Genomic DNA, 8602 nt, shown 5'->3' on the forward strand with positions numbered 1-8602 from the left:
AAACAACCCAAGAGAAAATAAAAGTTGGGCATAGCCATGGATGCCTGTAACCCTAGCAGTGAAGGCAGATCTCCCTGGCCACCAAGTCTAACTGAAAAGGTTCACTGAGAGTCTGTTCAGGGAAATAAGACAATAATAGCAAGAGAGAACACCTGGATCTGCCTCTGGCCTCTACACATGTGCATCCAGGGCACAGGTATCTGCACATACATGAGTGCATACATCCCACACTCCCAGAAGAAAAAGCCAGCCTAACCAAGGCACTTCTTAAAGGCAAAATATCTTGTGGATGAAAACAAATAGGAGGGGAATTAACGAAATTAGCCTGTTCCTTAGATACAAGCTAGTTGTATGCCAAAGCATTTTTCCAGTTTGGGATTGACCACCTGCCTAATTCTCCAGGGAGCCCCGAGGTTCCTATTTTTGGCAGCAAGGAGCCTGTGACTAATGTTAGGAACAGTGAAAAAATCCTTTTCCAGTCACTCCTCCACAGGAGGGTCTGCTCTCACCAGAGTGGCAAGACCTCCCAAGGAAATTGCACACGGGCAACTAGAAGAACCATCGAGTCCTCCCTGGTCAGTGTGCCACGCCTCTCGTCCCAGCATCTAAGGGGCAGGCTGTCAGAGGAATGTGGGGTTGGCCCGTCTCTGAGGGCCTCTCGAACACAACAGGCTCCTGGGCTCAAAGCCCTGTTGTAACAACATATCACACTGCTTTTCTCCAAAGGATTTCATCTCCAAACTTCCAGAGCATTTTACAAATGTAATAAATCAGTTGCATTTTAAGTTTTAATGGCCTTGTAGTCTCATAGCAACAGACTTTAAAATTTTTTTCATGGGCTGGAGAGATGGTTTAGCAGTTAAGCACTTGCCTGTGAAGCCAAGGAACCCGGTTCGAGGCTCAATTCCCCAGAACCCACGTTAGCCAGATGCACAAGGGGGTGCACGCATCTGGAGTTCATTTGCAGTGGCTGGAAGCCCTGGCGCGCCCATTCTCTCTCTCTATCTGCCTCTTTCTCTCTCTCTCTGTCACTCTCAAATAAATAAATAAAAAGTGAACAAAAAAAAGTTTTTAAAAATTTTTTTCATTAGTAGATGTGGGTCACTAGGATCCCTTTCTGCTGCAAACGATTGCCTACCTGGCTTTACATGGTAGGGTACAGAATTGAACCCAAGCCAGCAGGGAGGGAGCTCAGGCACAATTTCCGTAGCCAAAGGACCTTCGTTTATTTATTTTATGGAGGAAGGGATTTATTGAAGCTTACAGATCCAGGGGAAGTTCCGTAATGGTGGAAGAAGCTGTCTCCCTTTCACAAATTTATGCAGAGAGAAATACCACCACCAGTGCCATAAGTAAGCATGCTCCAGGAACCCCAGGGACCTTTTAAAAAACACATTTTTACTTATTTGTGTGTGTGTGAGGGGCGTCTCTTGACACTTTAAAATATTTTATTTTTATTTATTCATTTGAGAGCAAAACAGAAAAAGAGGCATATATATGTGTATATACATACACACACACATATATATGTGTATATATATATATATATGTATACATATATGTGTGTGTGTGTGTGTGTGTGTGTGTGTGTGTGTGTATGTAGAGAGAGAGCAAGCATGCCAGGGCCTCCAGCCACTGCAAATTAACTCCAGACACATGTGCCACCTTGTGCATCTGGCTTACATGGGTACTGGAGAATATCAAACCTGGGTCCTTAGGCTTCGCAGTCAAGCTCCTTAACTGCTAAGCTATCTCTCCAGCCCCTCTTGCCACTTTAAACACCAGATAATTGTGCCACTTACTGCATCTGGCTTTATGTGGGTACTGAGGAATTGAACCAAGGCAGGTAGGCTTTGCAAGCAAGCACCTTTTCACCACTGAGCCCTGAAGAATCATTTAAATGTCTGGACAGGTGGAGCACAGCTTCCAGTAAAGACATCTCCCATGGACATAATGCTCTTGCTCCATCAAGTTAAGACTTGCCTCCCTGTAACTTCACATAGTGGTGTTCTTGACCTGCCTCCAGGGCTATCCCCAGATGATCATCTTCCTCCATGTTGGACATAGTTACTGCAAATATACATATATACATAACATACATACATGTGTGTATATATATTTGCAATCAAAGAGACAGAAGAGACAGACAGAATGGATGCATTGGGGCCTCCAGCTGTTGCAAATGGACTCCAGAGGCATGTGCCACTTTGGGTATCTGGCTTTACATGTGTAGTAGGGAATCAAACCTGATTCATTAGGCATTGCAGGCAAATGCCTTAACCACTGAACCATCTCTCCAGCCCAGTTGCTACATCTTCTAAGTATTCCATGTGTGGTGGTTTGATTCAGGTGTCCCCCATAAACCTAGGTGTTCTGAATGCTAGTTTCACAGCTGATGGAGATTTGGGAACTAACATCTCCTGGAAGCAGTGTATTGTTGGGGGTGGGCTTATGGTTATTATAGCCAGTGTCCCCTTGCAAATGTTTGGGCATATTTTCCTGTTGTTATTTTCTACTTGATATTGGCCAGGAGATGAATGCCCACCCTCTGCTTATGCCATCATTTTCCCCTGCCATCATGGAACTTACCCCTCGAGCCTATTAGCCAAAATAAATCTCTTTCCCCCAACACACAAGCTGCTCTTGGTTGGGTCATTTCTACCAGCAATGCAAACCTGACTGCAATAGTAAGGTTGGTACCAGGAGTAGGCTCATTTGCTACTAGACACCTGACTGTGTGGCTTTGGCCTTTTTGAGCTTATTTCCAAGAGGAATGTGGAAGGATTTGAAACCTTGGCCTAAGAGACACCTTGCAGTGCTGTTAGTACAGCTTGATGGACTGTTCTGGTCAAATTCAAATCTGAATGCAGTAAGAACTATGGACTATGAAGTTTGGCTTAGAGGATGAAAAAGGAGCTTTGTCTGGACTGGGATAGAAGCAGTTTGTATAAGAGGCTTGCTATTATGCCTGTGTCCTGAGAAGTTGTGCAGGGTTGCTTGCATAGAAACAGACTGGTATGAGCAAAGGGATATGACACAAAAAAATAAAAAGAAAGAAAGAAAAAGAAAAGAAATCTTTGAGTGAACTGCTGCCCATTCAGCTGCAATTGAGAGATTACAACCTTTGAGATGGGGCCAGCTGATCTGCACTGGGGCAACAGGAAGAATGCAGACTGTTTTGAAGGCGCCAGAGTGCTCAAGGAGTGTCTTGTTCTTCAAAGTCTGCTTTATTTCCTCATGGATTAATAAATAGGCACCCTACCTGATATTGTGGAATATAAGAAGTGCAGGAAAGAGAGGGTCATTGACTTTGCAGCATGGTCTTGTGTTTTGGAAACGGCCATGGCAGTATGAAGCAGATTTGCTGGATGCCTGCATGGATACCCAATGGAACCGTGAGGATGAACTGTGAATTGCAGTGGAGACCCAGTGGAGATGCTGAGAATACTAGATGGTTGCTGAGGAAAGCTGCTGGCCCCGATGAAGTTTTCCAGGACTGTGAGTAGCCTAGTTGGAGAGGTGGAATTGGAACTCTGGAGACTTCTTGCTGGTTAGAATTATCGGACTTGGAGACTTGTCACTGGCTAGAGTTGTTGGACTTGAAACTACAGAGTTTGCTGTTTGCCTTGTTTAAATCATGTAATGCTTGAGTATTTCTTTACTATGTCCAATGCCATCTTTTGCAGTGTGAATGTTTATTCTGTGCCATCATGGGTTTCCCGTCACACTCAGGCATAGTCCTAAACTAGAGTAGCCTCAGCGTGGTTTACTTGACAGATGTGCTTTGTACAGGCAAATACCTGACCAGTGCAGGCAAGTGCAAGAATCCTACCCGCTGGGGTCAGAAGAAGTGTTATCAGGTAGAGTTTCTTAGCGGTCATGACTTTGTTAAGCCAAAGCCCACAGCACTTCTAGGGTTCTGTGTAAGTCAGGGTTCCCTAGAGGAACAGAACTGCTAGAATTAATTGTTTTAAAAAGGGAATTTATTGGATTAGCTTACGGTAGTCCAAAAGCAGGCCCAAGAATCACGGAACCTGGTAGCTGCTCAGTCCACGTGGCCAGATGCCTCAGCAGTCCCGACCCGGCACTGCAGATGGTGCCGGAAGACCTGGAGGCTTCCTGAGGAGCAGCTGGGTTTCGATCCACATGGGTCTTCAGTTGATGCTGGTCTTCAGTCCATGTTGGAAGGTAACGAGCAGCTCTGGCAGCCAAGTGGAAGCAAGGAAGGGAGGAAGGGGCTCTTTTTACCCAGAGCTTCCTTATATCGAGTCCCCCTCTGAGCAGGGGCCGCCCACTCTGGGGGAAGGTCTCACTCTGGGGGAAGGACTTCCTCCTTTTGTTGATCCTTCCTGGAAGCAACCTCCAAGGCCCACTGGAAAGGGATTTCTGTAGATTACTAAACAGATCAAGTTGACACCTTAACCATACAGGTTCCTTTCCCCAATAGCTGTGTATGTGAGATAGTGGGGATCATATCATGGAGAGATGTATTTAAGCTCTAATGTGAATAAATGTGTATACTTATGAAGAAGTGAGTGACCTCTGTGGTCTAATCTGAGTGGTGCTCAATTACATGCAGCTCATGTAACCAAAAATCACAAAAGTTCTTGGGGCTGGGGTTATAGCTCAGTAGTAGAGAGCTTCTCTAGTGTTCAGTAAACACTGAGTTCAATCCCTGGAAAAAAAGCTACATAAAATGAAATGTCACTGTGGCTGGGCTGATAACTCAGCAGTTAAGGGCACTTATTTGTAAATCCCCCAACACACAAGTGCGCAAGGTGGTACATGTGTCTGGTGTTTGTTCACAGCAGCAAGACCCTGTTGCGTGCATGCACACATGTGCACAGACAAATAAACAAAAACCTTTTAATGTCATAAACAATTAAGAATCATGAACTAACAGCCGTGGACTCTGCAAGCCTTAAGTTTGGCCAGCCAGGTCAAATGAGCCAACAGGTGCAATAGTGGCACGTCTATTATGAGAGAAACCAACCACTCTAATTGGGCTGGAGGCCTGCTCCATGGGAGGGAATACTTGCCTGATACTGAAAACCTATGATGGGGAAAGTCATGAGGTTGTATGTAGCACAGTATTTTCTAATAGCCAGTCAACAGGGAGGTTTCTAGCTCATCTCTACTTGATATCTCCATGTTCTGTAGTCCTAGCATGTGGAGCCTTCAGCTGGGTCTTACCATCCGGTTCTGGTGGACAACCGAGAGCCTTGGCTTGTAATGTTTGGGGGCCACCAGGGACCTCCCTGACCAATAACTCACTGGACGGTATTCCACCCTGACATTGAAACTTTTCTACTAACAATCAGTGGCTTCTGGGTGCACCATTATCCATGCCCATAGATCACATCTGCCCATATGTTTTCTTTTTTTGTTTTTTTTGTTTTTGTTTTCTGAGGTAGGGTCTCACTCCAGCTCAGGCTGACCTGGAATTCACTATGTAGTCTCAGGCTGGCCTCCTACCTCTGCCTCCCAAGTGCCGGGATTAAAAGGTGTGTGCTACCATGCCCGGCCTCTTTCTTTTCTTAAACACACACACACACATACACACACACACACACACACACACACACACACACACACACACACACTATTGGCTAGTAAAGAAGTAAGTTTCCATATGACTTATTGATAACATCTTAAATTTTGTTTGTTTGTTTTTGTTGTTTTCAAGGCAGGGTTTCACTCTAACCCATGCTGACCTGGAATTCAGTAAACAGTCTGGGTTGCCTCAAACTCCCAAGTGCTGGGATTAAAGGCATACACCACCACACACAGCTCGCATTTTAAATTTTGATTAGCTCACTTCCCACCTTTCCTTTGTTCTATCCATTCCCCCCATCCCACTTAGACCATTTCACCCCAGTAATCTGACACTCACATATCTAACAATATCCTCCCCTGTCCTCCCTCCCTTAGAGCCCCTTTCCAGCTTCCTGGCCTCTACTGCTGGCTTATATTCCAACTCACATACAAATCTAAACATTTGCAACTAGGATCAATGTATGAGAGAGCACATGGCATTTGACTTTCTGGGCCTGGGTTAGCTCACTTAGTATAACCCTTTCCAGATCCATTCATTTTCTTGCAAATTTAATAATTTTACTTTCTTTACTGCTGAATAGAACTCAGTTGTATAAATATATCACATGTTCATTATCCATTCATCAGTAAAAGGGCATCTAGGCTGGTTCCATTTCCTAGCTATCATGATTAAAGCAGCAATAAACATGGATGAGAAAATAATCTCTAAGGTAGTGAGTAGAGTTCTTAGAGCATATGTCAAGGAGTGGTAAAGCTGGGTCATATGGTAAATCTATTTTTAAGTGTCTTAAGAACCTCCACACCAATTTTCACACATGCTATACCAGTTTACATTTCCCCCACCAATGCAGAAAGAGTCCTATTTTTCCACAATGCCACCAGCATTTACTGTCATTTGTTTTCTTCATTATAGCCATTCTGACAGGAGTGAGATGGAATCTCAAAATAGTTTTAATTTGCATTTCCTTGATGGCTAAGAATGTAGAACATGTTTTTAGATGTTTATTGGCCATCTGTATTTCTTATATTGATAACTCTCTAAACAGTTCCATAGCCCACTTTTTTTTGTTTTTGATTTATTTTTTTATTTTTTTATTTTCGAGGCAGGGTCTCACTCTAGTCCAGGCTGACCTGGAATTCACTATGTAGTCTCAGGGTGGCCTTGAACTCACAGTAATCCTCCTACTTCTGCCTTCTGAGTGCTGCCATTAAAGGTGTGTGCCACCACACTGGGCTCCATAGTCCACTTCTTTTAATTTTTAATTTTTATTTATTTATTTATTTGACAGAGAAAGAGGGAGAGAGAGAGAATGGGCATGCCAGGGCCTCCAGCCACTGCAAACGAACTCCAGATGCATGTGCCCCATTGTGCATCTGGCTAACATAGATCCTGGGGAATTGAACCAGGGTTATTTAGTTTGCAGGCCAATGCTTTAACCACTAAGCCATCCCTCCAGCCTATTGCCCACTTTTTGATTGGGTTGTTTGATTTCTTATTGTTTAGATTTTTAAGTTCTTTGTATATCCTAAATGTTAATTCTCTGTCAGATGTATAGCTGGCAAAGATTTTCTCCCATTCTGTATGTTGCCTCTTTGCTGTATTCAGTGTCCTTTGCTGTACAAAATATTTTTAATTAATTAATTAATTTGAGAGAACAAGAGAAAGAGGCAGAGGCAGGGGAAGAGAATGGGTGCATCAGGGCCTCCAGCCATTGCAAACAAACTCCAGACATATGTGCCACCTTGTGCATCTGGCTTACATGGGTCCTGGGGAATCCAACCGAGGTCCTTTGGCTTTACAGGCAAACGTCTTAACCACTAAGCCATCTCTCCAGGCCCTGTACAAAAGTTTTGTTTTGGTTTTTTCTAATTTTATGAGGTCCCAGAAGTTGATTAGTGGTTTTACTCCCTGAGCAACTGGGGTTTTATTCAGAATACCACTGCCTATGCCTTTATGTTGAAGCGTTTTCCCTGCTTTTTCCTCTAGCAGTTTCAGTTTCAGGTGTAATATTAAGGTCTTTGAAAAATTTGGACTGTGTTTGATTCAGGTGTCCCCCACCAACTTAGGTGTTCTGAATGCTAGGTTCCTAGCTGATGGAGATTTGGGAATTAACGCCCCCTGGTGGCAGTGTGTTATTGGGGGCGGGCTTATCAGTGTTTCAGCCAGTTTCCCCTTGCCAGCATTTTGCATACTCTCCTGTTCACCTGATGTTGGCCAGGAGGGGATGTCCACCCTTTGCTCATGCTATCATTTTCACCTGCCATCAGGGAGCTTCCCCTTGAAAAGGGGCTTTTAAGAATTCCTGCTCAAAGGATATAAAATTAGCACACGGAAATCAATAGCCTTCCTATACACCAACGACAAATGTACTGAGGATGAAATCAGAAAACACTCACATTCACAATTGCCTCCAAAAATTCGAGTACCTTGGACTAGTCCTGACCACAGAAGTGAAGGATCTCTACAATGAAAACTTTAAAACACTCAAGAGACAAATTGCTGAGACACTAGGAAATGGAAAGACACTATCTATGTTCACGGGTTGCTCTTGATCAGGTCTTTCCTGGCAGCAATGTGAACCTGACTGCAACAGACTTGATTCTTTTTTGTTTGTTTGCTTGTTTTTTAAGGTAGGGCCTCGCTTTAGCCCAGACTGACTTGGAATTCACTGTGTAGTCTCAGGGTGTCCTTGAACTCTCAACAATCCTCCTACCTCTGCCTCCTGAGTGCAGGGATTAAAGGTGTATGGCACCATGCCCAGCTGGACTTGATTCTTATGCATGGAGAGAGATAAGGATCTATTTTCATCCTTCTAAATATAAATATCCAGTTTTACCAGCGTCATTTGTTAAAGGGGCTGTCTTTTCTTCAATGAACATTTTTGGCATTTTTGTTAAAAAGTCAGAAAATCGTGTGGGGTTACATCTATATCATCTATTCTGTTCCATTGATCAACATGTCTGTTTTGTGCCAGTGCCAGGCTGGTATTTTTGTTTGTTTGTTTGTTTCTATAGCTTTGTAATATATCTTAAAATCAGGTATGGT

The sequence above is a fragment of the Jaculus jaculus genome, chromosome 12 (genome assembly GCF_020740685.1).
Source record: "Jaculus jaculus isolate mJacJac1 chromosome 12, mJacJac1.mat.Y.cur, whole genome shotgun sequence".
Taxonomy (NCBI): domain Eukaryota; kingdom Metazoa; phylum Chordata; class Mammalia; order Rodentia; family Dipodidae; genus Jaculus; species Jaculus jaculus.